The sequence below is a fragment of the Anabrus simplex genome, chromosome 5, assembly GCF_040414725.1.
Source record: "Anabrus simplex isolate iqAnaSimp1 chromosome 5, ASM4041472v1, whole genome shotgun sequence".
Taxonomy (NCBI): Eukaryota; Metazoa; Arthropoda; class Insecta; order Orthoptera; family Tettigoniidae; genus Anabrus; species Anabrus simplex.
Genome location: NC_090269.1, coordinates 171,870,806 through 171,896,110, shown reverse-complemented (window position 1 = coordinate 171,896,110; position 25,305 = coordinate 171,870,806).

Sequence of the window (25,305 nt, the reverse complement as noted above, 5' to 3'; positions counted from 1 at the left end):
AAGCGTTTCCACCATGCAACTTTTCCCTAAAATGTAAAGACTCTTAGCATCTATTCTCTTTTAAGCTACATATTGGGATAGAGAGTGCTTAACCCTCTCGAGCTCCCACTCATATTGTTTTGAGGTGAACTTATTTTTTCACAACCGATTCTTCCTTAACGTAATGTAAATTGTTTCTTTCTAAAGTCACCTCTTTAGTATGGGATTAGCCCTTGCATTAGCGGCCTAGAGCCAGATTAGGTTTTAAACAAAATGTATTAGGAGTGCAGATCGCCTCCTCTCAAATTGGTATTTTAGAGGCCATGTTATTAACCTTTTCTCACTTAATAGGCCTCAGTAGGTTGGGTATTTTACCCCTGTGTTTATGTCCTTAGAGGACAACTTGAAGGTGGAGTTTGGTGTGGCCTTTGATAGGCTCAAAGTTTGAGAGCGAGTGGCTCTTTCTTGAAAATTGAGTGTGTATGCCTCGAGGAGGCTTTTCTGTGTAATTTGGAGCAAGTGCTCCTGGGCATGAATGGGGTTTTCTGCCCCTCTGTTAAAACAAATTTTGGAGTAAAGTTGGGCTAATTGCCCAAGAATTGTGAGTTCGGGGCTCGAAGCCCAAATCCGGTAAATACTGTAATTGTACTTTTGTTGCCTTGCTACTCTGTACCTGCCATGCTTGTTATTTCCTGATTTTGAAAAGAAAATATAACCTTGTTAAATTTTAAATTAATTTTAATTTCGTACCCTGAGACCTGTTCACCCCCGCACCTTCTTTCACCTCTGCTGTTCCACAGGTAACAGAAATTAATATATAGTTGAATGAATAATACTTGTAACACGAAAAACTGAAATGATACGCGAATTTCTTTTCCTTTATTTAACTGACTCAGTTAATGTAATTAAGGTTTAGTTAAAGATTATAATATTGTCCCAGTCTTTCATCACCGTGGACAATTCCTTAACACATAAAATACATGCCATATCCAGTATACTTTTCTTTGAATGTTTCATTTTATGAATTGTTTTAAATTTTGAAGTGATTTTTTGTAGTTTTCTTTATTGTAACGTTATCTGAGAGTTTACGAACTCTTTCATAAATTTAAAGTTGTTGTTATGTGTTTAATGTTAAGTTTTAGTTTGAGATTATAAATTCGCGTTAAACTATTTCCTTGTGGCAGCCCAGATTGTCAGGAAAGTAGCTGATCATCTCAAACAAATAACAAAAGTAAGTTATAACTGGATGTATTTACGCCTCGCGCAATAGATACCATGTTCACGATTCCAACTTTCACTGCGACTGTCACCAATCAGGCTAGCGACCCCGAAAACTGTGGACTAAACACAAATATCGGTCATTTTGGACATATTATTGTCCATCCCTTCTCAACCACAATGCCGATGGAGGCTAAACTTGGACTTAAACAGCATCCAGACTTTCACAATTCATCTCAGCGACACAGAAAGCCATTGATTCGACACTAATATCGGTCATTTTTGCTTATTTTTACATATCATACCCTTCCCTAAGGGTGCTAGTTGTGTCTTACTCCCACAGTGCTTCTTCCAGATAGGAAGTCATATACTGTATATACCAAGCTATGCTGGAACTTGCACACATATATCCATAATTTCGGTTATTTTTGACATTTCATTTTACAACCGACGGTGGATGAACATGGACTTAAAGGATATCTGGACTGTTATTATTCATCTCAGAGACCACGAAAACATGGACTAAGCATTAATATTGGTGTTTTTCTATTATTGTCATATTTCACCCCTGACCACCACTCTGTACTTTGACTGAGAGCTATACCGGAACATGCACGCATACATCCAAAATCTCGGCCATTTTGGACACACTTCTTCATCGCTTCTCAGCCCTCATGCCGATGGGTGCTGAACTTTGCCTTACACGGCATTCAGAGTATCACATTTCATCTCAGCGATCCCGAAAACTATGGGTTCGGCAGTATTTTCAATTACTTTTGTAAGTCGCTCCCTACCCACTCGTACACCCTACAGTGTTTGTCTCCAGATAGTAAGTTTGGTTGAAATTTCTCCAGTGGTTTACGAGGAGATCAGGAAGTTACTTCCTAAAATATGGCAGCGTCTTTCCATCCTCCTATACATATTTCTTCCTGAACTATGATGGTTCGGGGTACGTCGCTGTCATCGAACGACAATACGTCTATCAAGGCTGATCCGAATCTTGATGCGGCTTTGTAATGAAATTAATTACACTCCTCATGAAAGCTATCTATCGGATTTTGTCCAAATCACTTCCTAAGAACAAACTGTGAAATGTTCGGTGAAATTGGTCCAGTAGTTTCTGAGTCCATTCGAGACAAAGAAACATTCATTTTATATGTATAGGAATACAGTACTCTTCAAAACAGTCATTTTTATTGGTCGCAGGACCACTCTGGTTCATTTTCTGTTAAAAAGAAGTAATATCAAATATTAATACCGCTATCATATCCAAAGGCCTCCAATTTTATTTTGAATTCAAACTGATTACAAGTAAGCGAGTTTTCGTTTCTAAAATCCCGCAGTCATTGGCCGAATGACAGTCGCTTTTGGGGGAAATAAATATATGTATCCCAATAATCAAGTTTCTCTTTATTATTTTGTCCGGGAATTTAGTATTGAATGCCTTGTGAATTTGAGGTCAAAATTTTCGGATCAGGAGACATCGTCCGAGACTCAAACCTAACAATCTCGTTGGAAGGGCAACAGCAGACCCATTGCACTAATCACCTCCTGATGGCCTGTTCTCAATTAATATGTGGTTAGGGCTACATGTGGATCAAGTCAAGATTTACGTCCCGATTTCTTTCTGGACGCCAATTGTGTACGGAGTATATATTCATTATTGTCTGCAAAGATGTGTATGTTAAGGTGGATACAAATATCCAGCCCCAGAACCAGGCGGGGATTGAACCACGAGCCCCGCCTGAGAATATGACTCTGTGTGTGTGTCTTTATTTCACAGTTTACATTTAAAACAGTGACTTCATATGACTGGTGAAATAATATTCCAATTGTTCAGGACTCGAGGTGCAACATGGAGAATGTAACCCTGACGAAGCTGACGTTCAGCACGAGTGGGATGTTCCGCTGTGAGGTATCCACTGAGGCTCCCAACTTCCAGACTGTCTTCAGAAACAGTAACATGACAGTCATTGGTGAGTAAATCAAGTTTATATATCTGTAGCTCATACTGAGTATTGTTGACAGTTTAGATTTTGCCATTGGAGTACTAAAGCCATTTAACGCAGGTGAGTGGCAGCAGAACAGATAGATCACACCTCAATGATGATGATGATGATGATGATGATGATGTGTGTTGTTTAAAGTGTCCTAACAGCTAGGTCATCGGCCCCTAATGATACGAGGTGCAACGAAATGTAACGATAATTAAAACTTCAAAGTGTATCCACTGACTAGGATCTAAAACGAATGATGATGAAAGGTGGCCACGAATCCAAAACAATCACTGGATTCAATTGACAATGCCTTTGATATGATGCTTGTTGTACAAAGGGGTTCAAAATCCAGGTCATCGGCCCCTGGTAACCACTAGTAAAGCTGAACCATGGTGTTCCTCCTATAGTGGTACTAATCACAGGCAACGTAGACCCTCACATGGTGGTACTAATCGCAAGTAACATCGACCCACGGTGTCCCTCACGTAACTGTACTAATCACAAATAGTCTCACTTGATCGCCCCCTTCAATCGCCTCTCACGACAGGCTGGGGATACCGTAAGCGTATTCTACGTCTGCGTCCCCCACGCACAGGAGTACACATCAACTAACAATCGCTGTAATGTTACTGGTGATGCATTTTAGTGGCTTAGAACATTGTGCGTCAACCTATTTCATATTCTGCCCAGTCGGAAGAATTCCTTGAGTGGTCGTTCCTTCACGCCTTGTTATCATTCCACTAGACATGTCTCTCATCTTCCTGGTGATATGATCTGATGACCCAGCGGTTTGGCAGCTTTCACGTGAATAACCAATACCATCGTCAGTTATTCGTTAACATGACGACCAATATTTCCACGGCAGTGATGCTCGCGTCGATGGAATAAATTCGTGATTATATCCATTATTGTATCTCGTACGGTAACAGATATAATTGTCTGCAGGTTAGATGTTTTCAGAGAGAACTAACATTTCCGAAGATATCTGGAAGTTTATGAACAATATGCTTATGATAATGAAATGAAATGGCGTATGGCTTTTAGTGCCGGGTGTGTCCGAGGACCTTATGCTAATGAATCGGATCATCGCCATTTCACTTGTAGGTGCTCTTAAAAGCAATTGGATATGTTCGAAAAGTACGACGAACGAGTTAAGATGCGAAAATACTTCGATCTTGTACAATTACAACTATGTTCCCTGGGTGACTCAGGGGTGATGACGTCATACCGTGTTATAAAGATACCGGGAGCGAATATCCAAAAACTAGGCCCGATTTTTCACTATTGCGCATGCGCAGCTAATTCATTATGTAGTAACACTAGGAACAAACGTGCGCATGATTTTGACTCCACAAGCTTTACAAAAGTTTTAAAACTCAACAGTTGGTAGTTAATATTTATTTGCGCCATAAACATGTGTTCTGTTAAATATTCAAGTACCGAGCTCGATAGCTGCAGTCGCTTAAGTGCGGCCAATCCAGTAATCGGGAGACAGTGAGTTCGAACCCCACTGTCGGCAGCCCTGAAAATGGTTTTCCGTAGTTTCCCATTTTCACACCAGACAAATGCTGGGGCTGTACCTTAATTAAGGCCACGGCCGATTCCTTTCCATTCCTAGGCCTTTCCTATCCCATCGTCGCCATAAGACATATCTGTGTCGGTGCGACGTAAAGCAAATAGCAATATATGTATGGGACTGTTCTGAATGTGTGTCGGGTAATCAGTATTTCCATACGACTTATATATTATATTATTTTAGGAGATTATACGCGGCATTTCAGCGTTTCGAAACTCTACCCTGTTTTATATTCAGTACTAACTTTGACATTTTGTAACTTACGTATAACGTCATAGAACAATACTTAGCTGCTTTTCAGTTTTGTAGGTATGTTAATTATGTGATAAATTTCTTGTTCTGTAGATATTCAGAAAATTCATGATTTTGGCATTGAAATTTCATTTTCGGACAGGGTAGAATCCGCGCTTTAGGTTTAAAAAATATCAACATCCAAATTAGCGATGGTCCACTTTTTTACCGAACACGAAAAATATAGCCTCCGCATGGGGGAAGTTGTAATAATAATAATAATAATAATAATAATAATAATAATAATAATAATAATAATAATAATAAAAATAAAAATAACCAGGAATATCTTTGCCATTATTCCTCGCACACAAAAGATCGGATATCATATTTTATGCAAAACTTTTTCGGTAGAGCTACTTAATATAAATGAAGAAATTTGACATTTCCTGTTTTTGTCCCTTAAAATTGCTACACCACTGTATACTAATTAAATAATTTATAACTTAGTGAAGAACTCGGCTATCTCCGAACGAAATCCCTGTTTCGATAAATTGTCTTAACCATTTTATCCGTGATATCCTGACGAACAAACAAACAAAAAACAAACAGACGGACAAAAATTATACTGAACCTATTTTCGAATTTAGCGTATCAAATCCGAAATAAATGTAATTATCAAGCCAGAACTCTGCAGTGTACAGAAAAAAATAGACAGAGCCACATTTCTCATGATCCCACATCCTGAACCAGACTGGACTTACGAGATGTGTGTAGTGAGTACAGCAAGCACCGCGATGTAGGAGACAACTGGCCTGCCCCGTACCGCAGGTCCCGGGTTCGATTCCCGACCAGGTCAGGGGCTGGTACGAGATCCACCCATCCTATGTGAGTACAACTGAGAGGTTATATGGCGCCCTCTGTCTAGAAAGCGAAGAATAACGGCCGAGAAGATTCGTCATGGTCGTAATCTGCAGGCCTTCGGACTGAGCAGCAGTTGCTTGGTAGGCCATGGCCCTTCGGAGCTGTTAGGCCATTTGATTTGTTTTGGTGTAGTGAGCACAGTAACCTATCTGAGCCTGGCATTGCTTTCAATTTCCTACTCAGATTCTTCCCTCGACTTCACAGAGCGAGTTGGCCACGCGGTTAGCAGCGCTCAGCTGTTAGCTTGCATTCGGGAGATAGGGGGTTCGTACCCCACTGTCGGCAGTATTGGTGATGGCTTCATGTAGTTTCCCGTTTACACAGCAGGAAAATGCTTGGGCTGTACCTTTAATTAAGGCCACGTCCACTTCCTTCCCACTCCTAGCCCTTTCCTATCACATCGCCTCCATAAGACCTACCTGTGTCGGTACGACGTAAAAGCAAATCGTAAAAGAATAATAAGATTTCGACTTCCATTCATTTTTAGTTTATAATCCTAATGCTATAAGACGGTGGTCCGCAGCTGGGTTACATTGGTGCATGTGCCGATTCAGAGTGCGAGTACATGAGAAGTTGATGGGCGGGATCACTTAGCATTCTCACACATATTCAACGTTTGTGAAAGGTCGTAACTCCCTTCCGTTAGCAAAGGGGTTGTGCAAATAAGTTACCACGAAGCGAGTTCCTGCCTTTTACAAATATTGAAATGATAGTGGTGGTCATTCTTTTAAGAGGAAATAAAACTGGGCAACCATCGTCTCTGAACACAGATCAGAGGAAAACTGGGGGAGGTCCAATAGAATGTGGGGTGTCGATAAAAGAAAGAGAAGGGCCACGAAATGCGTCGGAAGACTTGACCAAGGAAGCATTAGCCCCAAGTTGTTATGAATGACATTAAGGGCTCGAGCGTGTTCGTAACTTGTTAATTATTTCAAATAAACAAACGATTGTAAAAGGAAACCTTCTGTACCACTATAGTCAACTATACAGAATTTGTTAAGCTTTAATGACAGGGCCAAATGTACACTTTGTGAAAAAGTCTCATAGAAAATATGTACGATTTGGAAGATATTATTCACATCAACCAATGAATACTGAACAATATGAAGAAGAAAAAGAAATTAATTTTAAAATAAAGGCAGAACAACACCCTGCAAATGGTAGCTCCATGAGCGAATGGGTTCTGCTACTAATTTACCACGAACAGTTCTTTCTGATGACAAGGACATTCCGTCGTTTTACAAATACTGAATTTGTGAGAGAATGTTAATGCTAACCACCTAGAAACTATGTACGCAATCACGAAATCAACCTAGCACTTTGAAACCGTCAGCTTATCACCACTACATTGAAGATTTAGCGGACTGTGTTCAGATGAATTATAAAATAAATAAATAAATAAATTAGCCGTATGAATCCCCTAGGGGCTGTGGCCTCCTGCAATGCAGGGACAGTGCTCAGTTTAGCTCATCAGGTGAGCAGGTCCTGAAGAGCATTATTATATTGGTTAATCTGTAGTTTTCATGATAACGTATTACCGCATATTGTAAATTGTGTAGTCTCACCCCCGAGTGAATGCCATGGTGTTTTTCTGGAACAACAATTCGCGAAAACGCACTGTTGCATTAATGACACGTGTACACTTTTATCCCAGGGAGGGTTCAGGTTGCTTCTAGGTGAAAGCGTAAACTTGCACTCTTCGTTCTTGCATAGCTTCTTCTCCGAATGTTGTAGACGTTTCTTGTAATTTCTTGACCTTATCCTCCATTGAAATTCTCTTAACATACATTGCACGTGCATATCCTCCTTCCACTATGTGTTACGTGATGATTTATCATATCACTACTTCATGCAAACGTCTGTCTGTTTGACATTCGTCTTGCTAATCTCCCGAGTGCACAGAAGATGACCATCACGGTATCCTCTTCGTCGAAGCGTACAATTGTATGTTGTATTCTTCGCCTCTGTCCTGAGAGCGTACTTCAACATATTTTACACTTGCACGGCTTCTTTCCGCAGTGTACGCGAGGATGATAATTTTATATTCACCACTTCATAAAAACCTCTTTTTATCAATTTTAGTGTATTATGCCGTAGTGATCAGAGAGGTGACCTTCAGGTGTCTTTGTGGAAGCGCACTGTTGCTTATTTCACTGCTGCACAATATCTATAATATGTGTCTTGATCGACCTATGTTATCACAGGGCTTGAGCAAAGGTGTATCCCGTGATGTCAGTGATCTCTGCACACAATTTTTCCCAGTTCTTTCCATTCTTGCCTTATCTTTGCTGTTCTTGTCCATTGTTTTCCTCCCCGTCTCGCAAACCAGTCTGCCCATCTAGTTCTTTGCCTTCCCACGTTCCGTCTTCCTTGTCTGGGATCCCACATTGTCATTTTGTAGGTCCATCGATTTTGCTCCAGTCTCGCTACGTGTCCTCCTCATTTCCACTTTAGGTGATCGGCTGTCGTCAGAGCGTCTTTCATGCCGGTTCTCCTTCGTATGTCTTCGTTCCGTATTCTGTCTCTCAATGAGACGTGGAGTATTTTTCTTTCCATTTTGCGCTGGCATATCTGGATAATTTTCCTTTGTTTTAGTGTTAGCGCCCAGGTTTGGCATCCATATAGTAGGACTGGTATCACACATTTTTCTAGGACTTCAGCTTTAAGGGTGAGTTTCTGAGTCTTGTCTGTCAGTATGAACTTTAGAGACCAGAACCTCTTCCATGCTTGTCCTATTCGCCGATTGACCTCTTTATCTGAACAGTTTGAGAATGATATGTTCTGGCCAAGGTATACACATTCCTCTACGTATTCCAGTATTTCTCCGTTTACGCTAACTGGAGTTTCCAGTGCATTAGTCATCAATTTTGTTTTTCTTTGATTCATTGTCAGGCCCGCTTCTTTGCTGATGTTGTCTAATTCTATTATCATTTGTTCTAGCTCCGTTGCCGACTCTGCCACCAATACGATGTCGTCTGCAAATCGTAAGTGCGTTAGTCTTGCTCCATCTATTTTGATGCCGTATTCGTTTTCCCAATCTAGTTTTCTGAACTGATTCTCCAGTAAGCACGTGAATAATTTTGGTGAGAGAGGGTCCCCTTGCTTAACTCCTCTTTCTATCTTGATGTTCTTTCCTTCCCTTTCTGTTTTTATTCTGGCCTCGCTGCCTTCGTAGAGTTTATCCAGGAGTCTGATGTATTTGTTCTGGATCCCTTGTTTGCTCTGTGCTTCTAAAACGTATTCCCGTTCTACGGAGTCGAATGCTTTATTGTAGTACACAAATGCTATATAGACATCCAGATTGAATTCTTGTGTTTTCTCGATCAGTTAATTCACTGCTTGTAGGTGGTCTGATGTACTGTAATTTGTTCTAAATCCTGCTTGTGTCACTGGTTGTTGTTCATCTAGTGTCTTCGCCATTCTCTTAGTTAGGATCTTCATGAAGAGTTTGTAAAGATTTACAATTAGGTTGATAGGTCTGTAGTTATTTATATCGTCCTTAGCTCCTTTTTTGTGCAGAAGTATGATGATGCTTTGTTTCCACTCCCTTGGTATGTCTTCTGATTCGAGTATCTTGTTAAATAGCGTAGTGATGAATTCAATTTCAGGAATTCATTGTAGATTCCATCAGATGAATTATACATGACTTATACATTTACTTAATTCAAAAAAGTGTACTTAGTCCCTTATACCCAAAGAAACATAAATAAAAAAGGTGAAAATAACGACAATTGTTATAAACTAATTTTACAAGTACGGATCACATTAATAAAATTATCCCAAAATCGTGATCCTCTTTTTATGGACCCCTCTGTTTTTACTCTACTTATTGATCCTTCATGTTAAATACAACTTATATTGAATCATTCAGTGGAAATATCTTCATATCTTCTCGTTGTGTCCTGTACTTCAGGTTTTCTCGCTTTATTCAGTTACTATCATTCTTGAACGTTCATTTAGACAACACTCTTCTTCAACTGCTCTTGAAAAAGTTCAGACTGGCATTTTAAAAAGCTAAAACTTTAAGCTACCAATGCACTTCATTTATTTACATACTACGAAAAACAAATAAATTGAGCACTTTTCATTTGTACTGCCAGCTGATAATTAACGAACGTTCAATAAACTTCCATAACGACCCCCGTCTCGATCAACCTATACTTCCTGCTCTAAGCGAGATTTTTGCGAATAGGCTGCGACAAAATTTCTCCGCTAGGGAATAGACGCACTGTGTTCGTAACGCATCATTATGACGACAGTGTACGCAGTATAGTCATATGTTCCATGAAGCTCGTATGTTACATCAATAATCTATATATATATAATAAGAGTTTTGTCTGTACATTGCTCAGAATTTGAAAAGAATGGTATTTCTGTATCGGTCATGTCCACAGTAACAAGAAAATGCATTTTTACTTTTCCGTAATTTCTGTCTGTCTGTCTGTCTGTCTGTCTGTCTGTCTGTCTGTCTGTCTGTCTGTCTGTCTGTCTGTCTGTCTGTCTGTCTGTCTGTCTGTCTGTCTGTCTGTATGTATGTATGTATGTATGTATGTATGTATGTATGTATGTATGTACACGCATCACGAGAAAACGGCTGAAGAGAATTTAATGAAAATCGCAATGTAAAGCCGGGTGATGAACCGCTACAATCTAGGCTATAAATTATTTTAATCACGCTGAGTGAAATGGTAGTTTAGGGGAAGGCCTAAAATTGAATTCTCAAGTATTTATATTATTAGCAGTCCTATCGATAAATATTACATAACAATTTATACAGAATTAAATTTCCGATCACTTACTTCATACATTGTTTACCGGCTTTGGTAACACAGATATTCATGAATTTGTATTTTTGTTGCCAAGTCCATATCAACGCCGAGCCACGAGAAAATGGGTTAACAGAATTTAATGAAAGTCAGTATATAGAGTCGGTGAATAAGAAACTACAGTCTGAGTTATAAATAATTTTATTCGCCCTGTATGAAATTGTAGTTTAGGGAAAGGCGCCTAATTTTAAATACCTATGTTATTGGTCCTATCGAAAAGTACTACATAACAAAAGTTATAGAGAATACAATTTCCGACCATTTATGTTTTATTCAATTTTACCGTACCGACTATGATAAGAGTGGTATTTTAGAGTCGGAAGAAAACTAAACATGAAGGCCTACAATATTGAAAGCGCTTAACATCGATCAACAATAACATTACATTGACCATTGTTTGTGGTTATGTTCTTTGTCTCTTATGCTGCCGCTCAACTCCGATAGATGATATTACTGCTGCGTATCGGGTATAACAGCCTGACTGAATATTGGCGGGAAATAGCTGGGGAGTTAGAAAACTTTCTTCTTTAGCATGTAATTCCTCTGGTTCATACATTTTCTGATACCGTACTGCTGGTACGTAACTCACTGGTTCATCATAGTATTCCAGCTATTCGATCCTTACTCCGACGCGCTGTTTTGAATGAGTAGTGTGCACTCTTAAGGCAGAGACTCAGTAGTAGTAGTAGTAGTAGTAGTAGTAGTATGACCTGGTCTAGAATTACAATTTAAGCATATTCCAAATTATAGCACCACAATTCACTAAATAACTTAAAATTCAACCCTGAAAGGAGCCGTTTCTTAAAAAGAGCTTCCTCCTCTTCACTTTTATTAAATTCTACATTCATTTTATTCAAAATTAGCAGTGAAGAACGGGTTTCTCCTCTGGCTTGGAGGAAAAGATTGCCTCCAAGTCAGATAGATTCTTCCGCCGCCAGTGTAGTGAATTGAGATTTTCCGACACATCGGGTACTCCTAGGAAACTGATTAGCAAAAGGGCATAGTTTTTGCCCTGGTACTCTCCACTATTCGACCCCACCCTTTCCGGAAAAAGACTAATAGTGTTCACGGATCACGGCTGTCTGCAGCCTGGTCATTGCAGCTCTGGAACTTTGGACTGTTAGATCGGCAGCGTAGTACTGTTCATTAAAAGTGAGAAACTGTGTGGTTTTTCATTTGATTATTTCATGTGAAATCATTGCTTTTACTCGCGCCATTCCTACTGACGTCATTGTAATGACCTATGTTCATTTCAGTTGGGAAAACCACTAAGACAGTCTTTCTGAGGATGTAAAAAGGCAGGTTGAGAGTGACTGTCTGCCATTATAATGCAACTTCCCAATCTGATTGTGACAGATGGTAGGCAAGTGGGCCTACCATTACAATGAAAATTCCCTAACGCAGTCTTCATTTATGAGAAAAAGGACGTTTGGTGATTTATCCGTCGTGTTTCCAGGGTAATGTTAAGAGCTATGCAATTTAATACAGTCTTGCTCACAACGTGTACATTACCTAACCTAGAATTTTGTATACAATGTAGAATTCCGTAGCGAAGCACGTGTACATCAGCTAGTATTAAATATAGGTAAAATTACCTTTATGAAGACGTAGTCAGCCCTTTCATGTCACAATTTAAAAATTTGCCTGGACGAAGGCTTGGAGTGATACACCGGGCGGCTAACATTTTGTGTTTTTGCTACAGCAATTATCAGTTAATAGAGGTATTACGAACTTGGTGAAGATAATATCACTAACAGTTTGTTGATATTCTTTGACCTCACACTGTAACAGAACACATTCTGAAAGGTAAGAAGTAGCATGTCCTAAGAACACAGCCGATTCTACAAACTCCTGCAGATGCTTCATCAGAGCAACAAAACAAGGTCTTGGTTATCGAAGTTCTCCTCTGGCCTGTTGCATAATCAGTTCCATTTAGTTGTGTCGAAGCTCTAGGCAGTGAGATGTTGTGACTCAAATGTCACACTCCATCCCCTCTTCAACAACACGAACCATATACCCGCAAATTAGGATTTGATTTTCTGTTTCTATATTGATTGGGACATTAACAGCTGGATATTTGAGGTTGTCCAAAATATCTAAATATGAAGAATTTTGTTATGTTATTGTATATCACAATTATCACACGGAATCCAATAGCCTCCGCGGCTTTAATCACTTACTGAAATAAGGTGTAAAGGCTACAGATGCGAGAGTAATCTGAGGATGTCCAACTACTTCTTTTATTAGGACCATGCCTGTATCTAGCGACTGCCACTTTTCTCTTAATTCCCTTCTGGCTGCGATCCACCTTGCCGAAATTTGTAAAATGGTACAGTACAGTGGAATATTTCGGGTGGAAAATCAGAAGTTTAGGTTCTACAAAAAAAACTTATAACTTGCACAAGCGCAAGAAAAGAAGCACACTTTAAAATAACTTTTAAAATATCTACAAGCATAACGTGATTAATTCATTTCACAGTTGTATACAAAATATTTCTTGTACAAATTGAAGTGAACAAACACATTTACTCATTGTGCGAAATGACTCAGCTTTTCGTACACATACACGCACCAATAACACACTGCAACGCCCACACTGACCGCGAAGATTGTGTGTCTGTGATTGCACTCTTACGGAGACTTGAAGAGATATTGGTATTCGCGCCTCGCTGTGTTAAACTAGTGGAATATAACAGGCAGCATAAGAGCATCGCGACGGCGGTGCATATAACAAACCTCACACAAGAATAACAAGATCAGGTACATACGAATAATAACTACATGTTCAGAGCCATGTCATCACAGATCAAAAGGGCGGCAAAAACTTAAAATAATTAATTTATTTTATGATATTATTTACCTGCCCTGTCCTGTCCTTGATGATAAATGAAGCTCCCGCCCCTCGTTGGTATTTTAAAAGAGAATTAGAAGAAGGACATTGCATCTAGAGAAGTTCGTGATGATGATGATGATGATGCTTGTTGTTTTAAGGGGCCTAACATCGAAGGTCATCGGCCCCTATAGGGAAGTGGGAATTGACATGGGAAGAAGATAGTGAAAATTAGATATTCCGAACGGGAACATCCACTTAGAACGCCGTGAAGGAAACAGATAGGCTACCTAACGCCTAAATCTCCCAGTGCGTCATATCATGCTCAGGAGCATGTTGGGTTGCCCCACGAGGAAGTTGCATACTCCACAGTAAGTTGGGTGGCGTCACCTGTCAGGTGTATCCGTACGAAAATAAAATCACAGTACACATTATTTTTTACAATTTGCTTTACGTCGTCCCGACATAGGTCGGTCTTATGGCGACGATGGGATAGGAAAGGGCTAGGAGTGTAAAGGAAGCGAACGTTGCCTTAATTAAGGAATATCCTCAGCATTTGCCTGGTGTGAAAATGGGAAATCACGGAAAACCATCTTCATGGCTGCCGACAGTGAATCACAGTACAGTATGGACCAATATTGTTGCAAGTTTCATCACAGCAAATGAACAAAATAACCCCGATCGGTGTTCCACGCACAGTTCTCCCTCAAATCCACCTTAACATTGTCGGTGTAACAGCTGTTGTTCCTGCGCGAAGTTTACGCACCAGGTTTGTACAGGCTATGTTGCACGCATTTGGTCGTGGAAATGACCCCTATAAAAATTAGTGCGGGTTAAATTGAGAGATATTGGGCACGAAACCTGGTAAAGCGAAACAGTAAAAAACGCTCCATACGAACATTTACGACAAGGTAATTTTAGCTCAAGTGTGCGCTATTCACCTGTTCAGCGATCCACTCTCAGAAAGTCTCGTGACGAGCGTGGTCCAGTGGCAATCTGCTGTTTGAACGAGTGCCAGTGCAGATTATATTCAATAATTATATGCACATTAACATAATGTATAGCCAATTTATGTGTCATTGCTGGAGTATTTGTAGGAGGTGATGCGAGAACAGATATAATCACCATATTAAATTCCTTCAGATCTCTTTGCAATGGACGAATGTCGCAAAAAATGTGCCATGCTGGTGTAGGTTCTGCTCTACATTCGAAACGTACCGCAATCTGGAGATAAGCCTGAATATTTTTTAGTATAGGGCGAAGCTGCCTGTCGTTCAATACGATGATTCTCTCCAAATATACGCAGCATATCCATAAGTTCAGCATTCTTATAATGAGGTCAGTCAATCGCTATTCATTTGACCAGACATAATACTTACGCGCTAGAGTTGACTCTACCCTGAGCACTGCAGACACATTTCACACGGCATTCCAGCAAATTGAGTTCCCGGTTAGTCTCCAGCCCCTGCAATACTCCGCAACTTCTCCGACAATATGTTGTTGCGTGTAGCCGTTTCGTATATTCAAATGAAAGCTGGAATGGACCACCCGCTCAACAGCGGGGTATGCGTTTGAAGCACCTGGTACAGCGATGGTGTGAAAATGGGAAACCACGGAAAACTATCTTCAGAGATGCCGACCGTGGGGTTCGAACCCACTTTACCCCGAATGCAAGATCACAGCTCCGCACCCCTAACCGCATGGCCAACTCGCTCGGTGCCTCTCAAATAAAAACAGGTGCTGCTACTGACATTCTAGCTACGATACTTCTTTCGATGATCTGGTACATATGGCAAAGAACGGGCATTAACCTATAGCTATGTTGGATCTCCACATCGTTTACCTGGTTTTAGAATGGAAATTACTCAAAACTTCCGGCATATCTTAGGAATGTTCGGAATTCAGGTAGTTATTGAACATAGTCGAAAGCCAAATCAACTCATCACTTTACTAACTGTGTTAATGTAGGCCTAGTTTGAGTAAGAATAAATTAGTTTCAGGACCAAATGCTACACAGCACTTGTGCAGAAAGTAATACAAGCAAGCTCAGAAAGTAGGAGAATTATTTTGCTCTTGTCATGTTACAGCCCTGCCTGCAGAAGACCCCATGATTGAGGGAGTTCTCACCTCGTACTCGATTGGCGATGGCGTACGAGCACTCTGTACGTCAGACAAGTCCAGACCAGAGGCGGTGCTTACCTGGTACATTAACAGAGTCAAGGTGAGTGTACTCTTAAATTTACTAACCCTGTAACGTATGCGTAAGACGAAAGGGAAAATGAGTAACATTGGGAAATAAACTCCACAAAAATTCATTTTACAGTTTGTTGTCACATTATATCTCTACATATAAAGCTTACATTTTGTATGTACTTTAGGAAAATTATCGTAAAATTCTTTCTATAACAAACAAAGACCTTATATACCACTGGTTCAATTTCTGTCTGTATGTATATTTGTTCCAGTATTAAGTGAAAACAGCACGATATATTGTTATGAAACTCTGCATATATTTCACAAATTTGTTAACAGACGCTAGATTAATTGACATGACGATATCAAAAGGACGAAGGAATGCTACGAGGGAAGGCTTAAATGGTTTCTTGCTGATATTTTGAAAGTGGACAGTATTATATAGCTCATTAGTTCATTTCCACCTACTTAAGGAACCCTTTCATATATGCGTGTCATAGACAAGAAACTAATGTGCAGTACAGAACAGACAGAAGATGGGATGTGTGGCACTTCCAATTTACTTCAAACGGTTTGAAGGGGGTTATTAAGTGGAACATACCCTTATAGATTCAAAGAAAAGTCGGTATACATTGCATCTTCAGAAGTTACTTTACATCAAAAGTGAAAAGAGATTTACCTCCACCTGCTGGGCAGAAAGGAAGCTGATGTTAAGTAGTTTTGGCACAGTCCAGTAGATGGTACATGAAAGCGTGCCTTGAACAACCTTCATACTCGTAGATATTCCCACCCATTTCGGTTACTCTATTTCCATGTGTTCATTCTCGTGAGCATCAGTTATTAAAAAAGTCAGAAAAATCCATCAAAGTGATAAACAATTCTATGAACGGAAGGATGTTATAGGAGGAATAGTCCTCAATAGTCCTCAAAATAGAGTGAGTCAACGGGGAATATTTCCAATTCCTGAACTTAAAAGGAAATTGTAAAACTGAAGCCAGTTATTGCAGCTTCGTGCACAGTGTTTGTTGTTGTGAACTGTCTTTTATTAAGTTCATTGTTGTAAGATTTGGATTAAAATTGCAGTGTTTAATTCCATTCAAATTATTCTTTCTTCTTTTAAATTTGTTTTTTTATGTGAAACATTGCATTATTATCCATAAGGTGATGTATATTTATTTCCATACATTTGGCCATTCCATGCTGTAACTTTGCATTTGCTCACATTATTCACTGAAATTGTACCGAGAGGTACGCCTGCCCTCTTTATTCAAATGAAGCGCCTTGAACAATGTCATCTGATATATGAAGTTTGCAACAACTAGTGCAAGAAGTTTGGACTTTTCTCCACATATATCTCTACGAACAAAAAAAGGAAAGCAAAACTTATGTCATGCCCTCCGCTGTGAAGAGGGATTAATAAGATTTCGAAGTAATTTGGTACCGAGCTCGATAGCTGCAGTCGCTTAAGTGGATTCGAACCCCACTGTCGGCAGCCCTGAAGATGGTTTTCCGTGGTTTCCCATTTTCACACCAGGCAAATGCTGGAGCTGTACCATGATTAAGGCCACGGCCGCTTCCTTCCCATTCCTAGGCCTTTCCTATCCCATCGTCGCCATAAGACATATCTATGTCGGTGCGACGTAAAAAGCAAATAGTAAAAAAGTAATTTGGTATTTTTAGGTTTACTAAACTGGATCGTTTATTCCTTGTTTGTGGTGTGTTAAAGTTTACAACACTTCTACCTCTGTCCGCCAATTTCAAATATTGACCAATAGGAAATTTCTTATATGTATTTTTCCATCAGTAACATGCATCTTGTACCTATTTTATTACACAATAGAAATTGGGGGTGTGTCGGGCCTTAGCCCAGAGTTTTCTGGATCTTTCCTTTCGGGTATAAAAGCTGGCACATTTTTCGACCTGGTTGGCTTATTCATCGATCCAGTTTAGGGTGTGGTTGTGAGGGGAGGCGGGGTTTGCCTCTTTCGTCGTCGAGATGTTCATCAGATCAAGGTAATGATGGTCCTGACTTAGTTAAGTAACATTTTTGACAGCTAGCTCGAGGGGAAGGTTCCAAAATCTTAATAATGTAACTTCAATTTTCGTAAAATGTAAATTTAAATCTTGTAATGTAAATTTCAAACAAGCCTAAGAAAGCCGAAATTCGGGAATAGAGAGTGTGACACCCTCTCGCGTTCCCTATCATATTGACTTTGAGGTGACTATGACTTTGTAACCGTTTTCCGTCAAAACTTTAATCGTAAATTTCAAGGAGTGCAACTGCCCGCCTCCACATCATTTTGATATTTGGGCCAGTACCTTGAACCTGTTGTTTTTTTCCCACAAAGTTCCGGTAGACTGGGTATTCAATACCTCAGTGAAATTCTTTTTCCATTTTGTGTAAATATGTTAGATGTTTGTGTATCTAGACAGTAAATACTGTTGGAATTGTATAAGTAGATTGTGCCTTTGATAGGCCTGGACATTTTGCTGAAAATGCAAATCGTATAGAGCGAAGACGCCCTGGGTATTAATGTAAATGTTGAAGGATTCCTTTGGAAGGCTGTAATGGTGTAATGTGCGGAGGTCTCCTAGACTCCTAGATAATTTTGTGCAGCAAAGGCTGCTCTTGAAATATTGTATATTTTTAATAGTCTGTAAAAGAAAATTGTGAGGGTCGTCTCCTTGACTGTTTGTTTTAAAGGAGCCGCAGCGCTCATTGAAGAATGTATAATTGGTGAGCCTCAAGTTCAAGGTTGTTATTCGATATTCTAAAAGTGTTACCCCAGCTTATGATCCTTTGTACCTGAATTTTGTCAAGTTCTATTTCTGAAAAACGAGGGAGGAAAAGATAGCTGAAAAAGAAATATAACCGTAATTTTAAAGTTGTACATCAATCTTCTGATTGTCTTTGATAGACCCATTCATGACCGCACTTTCTTTCACCTCTCCGATCCACAAAAACACGGTAACAGGTATATAGGGAAATATAAGGAATGATGCAAAAATATCAGTTCATGTTAGTTATTTTGTATCAGTATTTAAATCACAATAAACTTATAATAGAATTGTAAAGTCATTAAATTATACGCACATGCATTCCTACTGACCCACGCATCTCATTTAAGGAGTTGTATGAATTCTCCTGCGTTGTAACGTCTCTGAAACAGTGCTTCTTCATACGAAGTGATTCAGTAGCTAATGAAAAGGTTATTTATAAGTGGCTTTAAAGTGACTGTGATGGTGATTCCATGAAGTAGAAAGGCTCTGACGGAAGTGAGGTGCAAAGTAATTAGTGAGACGTAAAGCAAATAGCATTATTATTAAAGTGAGGAGCGTTGACATCAAAATAACTATAGATACGCAAATGATAATCTTGCTACCGGGCGAGTTGGCCGTGCGCGTAGAGGCGCGCGGCTGTGAGCTTGCATCCGGGAGATAGTAGGTTCGAATCCCACTATCGGCAGCCTTGAAGATGGTTTTCCGTGTTTTCCCATTTTCACACCAGGCAAATGCTGGGGCTGTACCTTAATTAAGGCCACGGCCGCTTCCTTCCAACTCCTAGGCCTTTCCTATCCCATCATCGCCATAAGACCTATCTGTGTCGGTGCGACGTAAAGCCGCTAGCAAAAAAAAAAAAAAAGATAATCTTGCTGTAGCATTTGTAGCGAAAAACTGGCAAGATATTTCGTACACACCAAGAAGTATACTGTTTTCTGAGATTGTTGGTGTCCATAACTTATTTCGATATATTATGTACATATCAAGTTACTTCATTTTGAACGAAAGTAACGGGAGAGTCCTGTGTTTGTGTACGAATAAGATATTAAGGTTCCAATGAGGCAGAAATTCTTCAAACAAAACCTGCACTCATATGTAATTCTGAACATTCTACCTTATGACAGCTTATCATATAGAACAAACTTTGACTGATATATCTGCGAATAATCTTGGATATGGTACCACTGTCGGTTTTGGACCTGGAGGCCGACATTCTTTAATTAATCTTCTGGTAGAACCACTAGTACTAATTAACAATGACATTACATTGACTGACTATTGTTAATATTGAAGTGTTGTGCACTGTATCTTCTGCTGACACTCATCACCGCTAGATTCAATGAATCAATAAATCAGTCAATCAATGAATGATGTGAATTTTGGAACAGGTGACAAATTCTACATAAATTGTTTACTGAACCCTCTACCCTTCCATCCTTTGATATTTGGCACCGACATGAGACAATTCACAGGGTGGCTGACTGGATACTACCCACAGAGACATATTCAAATATTACAAACTAACCTTTAAATTACTAAGCAGGAAGGATAAGAGAGAAGATAAATTTTAAATAAGGAGATCTGAATGGGAACCTTTTAGTAAAACACAAATTTATTGAAATAAAAAGCTAAACTTTGGCAAAGTAACGCTTCTACACAAATAAACAAAAATTCGGACCATACATGGATACATCATTCATTATCTTATTCAACTCAATTGAATTTTGTTCAATTTACGTAATTATCTATTTTAAGTCACTCCATACGTCATCATCGTTAGGAATTCGTCAATCTAAGTTACCAACATTAATGTTTCTAATATGTCAACTCTTACCATGAAAAACCAAAAATCTTATCCATGATGGTGGTGGTGATTATTGTTTTAAGAGGAAGTACAACTAGGCAACCATCCTCTATATAACACTAATCAAAGGGGAAAATGGAAGAGATCCGACACTTCGAAAAATGAAGGTATCGGCCAAAGGAAGACAAGGGCCACGAAGGGCATGAAAATGAAAGACTCCCTAGCCCTCGTAAACCTAATAGCGTCGGGGTCGGAAAAGAACAAGAGTTGACCAAGAGAGGTCGGATAGGATAGATGCAAGTGAGGAGCCTAGCACAAGTAAGTGGAAGCAATGTCAGGACTCGGCTGAGGGCCCCGTGGTCGCCAACCCATGCTCCAAAGTTTAGAGCCCCTGAGGCCCCTGTTAGTCGCCTCTTTCTTATCCATGAAATCAAAATTTCATCCAAATACATAACTTAATTTGGTTCCTATTACATCTCGTTATCATTTACCATTAATTCTACTTACCTAATTTATCTCGGTTTCCATTATGGTTCGTTGACACCACATTTAAAAAACAATAATAATAATATTAATATTAGTTGACCATCATTACATCCATCATTTCGTCAGAGTGACCTTTGAAATCCAAAGAAATACATCCAAAAAATACATCCATCTATTCGTGAATCAATTAATCTGTGTCCACTTTCCATACTTTCAAAATTATTCAATTGTTAAGTCATAAACCTTGTAATTATAATTATTAAATTGTTTAATTTATTACAATATTTTCCATTATGAAATCGTGAAGCTGTATGAAATTATTAAATCCTAACATTTACTGTATTATTCATGAACTCCTCAATTTATTAAATAAAATCATTAAATCATGCATCATTAAAAATCATTACCTCAGAAATCATTAAAATTATTCAATCTTTCAGTTTGTAAAATCAATTAATTATTAAGTCCACAAAATTGTTAAATCATTCAGTTGTCCTCAGTAATTTATGAAATCATTCCTAATTTTATTTAAGTCCGAAATTTACCCAAACTCATTCTTTCTTATAGCATCTTCCTCTCACCTATATACAAATCACACGGAACGTGACCGAATCGATAGTTACCCCCGACACGAATGAATTCAATATACTATTCTGATTCATCATTGAAAGAAAAATATTTCGCATACACACAGTCAGCAGTTTCAATAATACGTCAAATAAACACAAGCCCTGCAGCAAAGGACCTACACTAAATTTAAAATCAACCAACTTATTCAACACTGACTCTATGACAATAGGACAGAACCATATTGTCGCAATAAATCAACCATAAGTGAAATTAATTCACACATCAACAAGAAAATTTGTAACTGCAAACCAGAGTTTGCATTGCCCAATACATTGTAAAAACACATAACACGTATGCAACAAACACATCAGTCAAATAAATAATCACCAGGAAATCATGATCATTGAGCTGGCCGGGCATCAATCTCCGACCTTCAACATCGCAACATTACAGTGACCTATAATTCCCTACATCACAATGGACTGTCGCGAAGTGTATCTAGCATTTTAATTTCAATGTGCTGTTCCTAAAATTCCTCAAGCAGAATTTTATAATAAATGACATTAATCCTTTCACTTTTAAGACCCTTTTCAACGCATTTTGAACCTCCTTTAATATACATGTCCATCCGGTAAAACGAACATCTTACCTTGAGCGCAACTCATATCTGTTTATTTCATTAACATGGCAATCTACTCGTCAACACCAAGTTAATATATCTCTCCACTTTAATTAACTCATATGTTTCCTTTAAATCATCTTTCGTATCACTGAGCCTCTCTGGGAGAACAATAACCATTATTTATAAGCATTCAACATTTTCAATGCACATTATTTACTCCATATATTACGTATTTAATTCCACATTCCTCACGGAATTCATAACATATTAAGATACACATATATCACGTTTCCGGTACTGTTTCACACATTGCGCTCCGCAATCTCGTCGGTTCGTCTCCTGCTACTGACATTTGTATCTTAAAGGTCGTACTTCGAAGCTAACCTCACTAAATCTCAAATAAAATCGTATGAAAAACTATCTATTCCCTCAGAGCACATTTCACTTACTGATTAAAACACATGTAACTTACTGATGAAATAAACTCTAAAATTTCACTGTAATGTGCCTGGATGGCCAAGGATTCGTATCTTCACGGTCAATGAATTTTTTCTCGATGATCTTAACTTAATATCATGCAGCATGCCATTACTGTCCTGTCCTGTCCTATCCCCATGACTATAAAACTCATACTGATTGCCATCTATATCACTTAAAATGTTTACACACACGCGGATATCGTATCGGAAGATCACTGCACCGTACGGGGTACATTATTCGTATCGTGCCTTTTCCCAATACTTTGTCATAAACTCCGGTCAACAATCCAATATCTAATGTTAGGCGGCCAAATAAATATAATGAGTTCCCGCACACATCAAGTTATCATGCGGATGGGAAAGAGACATGAGTACATCATAATAACTATGTGAACTTATATGAATATAAGTATCCAGTCTTGTCCTAATATTTGAATATTTCATCCCGTCCGATATAAATACTCCCTCGCCTCCATCGATTTTTACTTATTCTATGATATATCACTTACTTTTCATGTTATGATATCAATTACATATATATTCACTGCACGATACCTCTCAAGGATAAAATTTGTGATAAAAATATATATATTTCCCTTTTTTACGTGGACTCAACTGAAGGTAATGCACAGCCTCATTCTTAAGTTCATTCGTAAACCATCACAGATCAATTGTAATCCATAACTAAGAAAAACCCTAGGTTTGTTTACCAATCAACTAGTTCGTATAGCTCCAAATACCTCTACGAATTATGAAATAAATAAATAAATAAATAAATAAATAAATAAATAAATAGTAAGAATTCCAATCAAAGTTCTTATAACCTAGTTTATTGAAAAATAAAATGATAGTACTTGGAAAATAGTAAAGAAAATCATCTACATGCTCGTTTGTATTCACCGAATTCCGATCCCTAAACAAATTATTGTAAATATTTCTTAAAAATATTATCTGAATATCATTAATAATGTTACGATGTTTTGTGGATTTGCAGAGATGAAAGATGCTGGCTGGAATAGGTCTCAACTACAGAATTAAAATTAATTTAAAACTTTGACAAAGGTTATATTTTCAACAGACAACAAAGTTTAACAATTTTCATATAGACTTTCAAAACTCAACAAATAACAAGTCAGCAACAAGCCAAAATCAGGTACAAAGAAATTACAAGATTTCGGCGGTTATTACCAAAATCTGGGCTTCAAGCCCCAAGTATAATTCCTGAGCTCTCAGCTCACAACTACCATTGCTGAAGGGCATAAAATCCCACTTGCTCCTCATTACAGTGTTAAGAAAAGGAGCAGACCCGCTCTCAATTTGACAAGCCTATCAAAGGCTACAACAAACTTCATTTCTATCTGCCCTTAAGGCACACCAAGAAAAAGAGCACGTGGAATTTTTCAAATTGCCGCCACCACATTTCAAAGGTAACTAGCTAAAGAGGGCAGCACTGTGCTCTGTTGATTAAAGATGGCGGATGACAGCTGTCAGAAAAAAGCGCATGAGTTTGTTTCCAAACAAGAGCATGCAGAATTTGCCGCCACCATATAGAGGGCAGCACGGTGCTCTCTTGATTAAAAATGGCTGCTGTCATGTGGAATTGCCTGCCGCCACATTTCAAAGGTATCCAGCTAAAGAGGGAAGCATGGTGCTCTCTAGATTAAAGATGGCTGCTGTCAAAAAGCATTTTTCAAATTATCCGCCACCACATTTCAAAGGTAAGTAGCTACAGTCCAGCCGCTGGCTGTCCGGCCCTGACAGATTGTGATGAAAAGAAAAAATAAGAGTAGAGAATAGTATTGCCAACCTGCGGCGATTTAAAAGTATACATATAACCTTGAAAACACTATTATAAATTTACAATGTGCCGTATGATTTTAATATTAAATCATTGAAACCTACACCCCTCGTCGATTTGATATTATTGTTTTAATTAAAGTTATGTTACCACAAAGAATACTAAGAGTTCTGCTAGTGGTAGAATAATCGTCACGGTTTGCAATGCCTGACGTCACTGGCGCGCCAGATTTAAGATTTAACAGCAAGCACCAATCACCGTTCATGTCGCCATGACTCTCTTGTACTGCTAGTGCGGTGATGCCACTTCTTTGAAGAGAAACGCGTGGTCTCAGTTGCTCGCTAGCCTGCATGAAGTGTATGCGTTCACTGTGTGCGTAAGCCGTTTGTTTTTGTTATTGTGACATGGCCAGTGGATCATCGGAAACGACTAAGAAAAAAATCAGTTGTTATAAAAGCCAAAGCCGTGAATTTATATACCGGCTTCGTGAATATTTTGAGAAAGAGCGTGATAACGGTGGGCCTCTTATTCCTGTTACAAAAGTGGTGGATCGAGTTTGTGACGCTTTAAAAGTAGGTAGGACAACCGTGAAAAGTGTTACGAAAGAAAAGTGTCCAGTGGATCTTAATACACCTTCCGAAGTGCTGCGTACTCCTGAAAAACGAAGACCAAGACATTGTCCCAAGACATCACTAGATGCATTTCAAAAGGATGCGATAAGGCAACATATTTATAGTTATTACAAGAGGAGGGAATTTCCCACGCGTGATAAATTACTTGACTCTTTGAAAGAATCTCGCTTATTCAGTGGAGGAAAGACCAGTTTAAGTAAAATACTGAGAGAACTTGGCTTTCGTTGGAAGAAATTTTCAGGGAGAAAAGCTGCGATGGAGAGAAGTGAAATTGTAGCATGGCGAGGCAGATTTTTGAGGGAAATTCTGAAGATTAGTCCTGATAGAGTGGTGTGGTTAGATGAAACGTGGGTAAATGC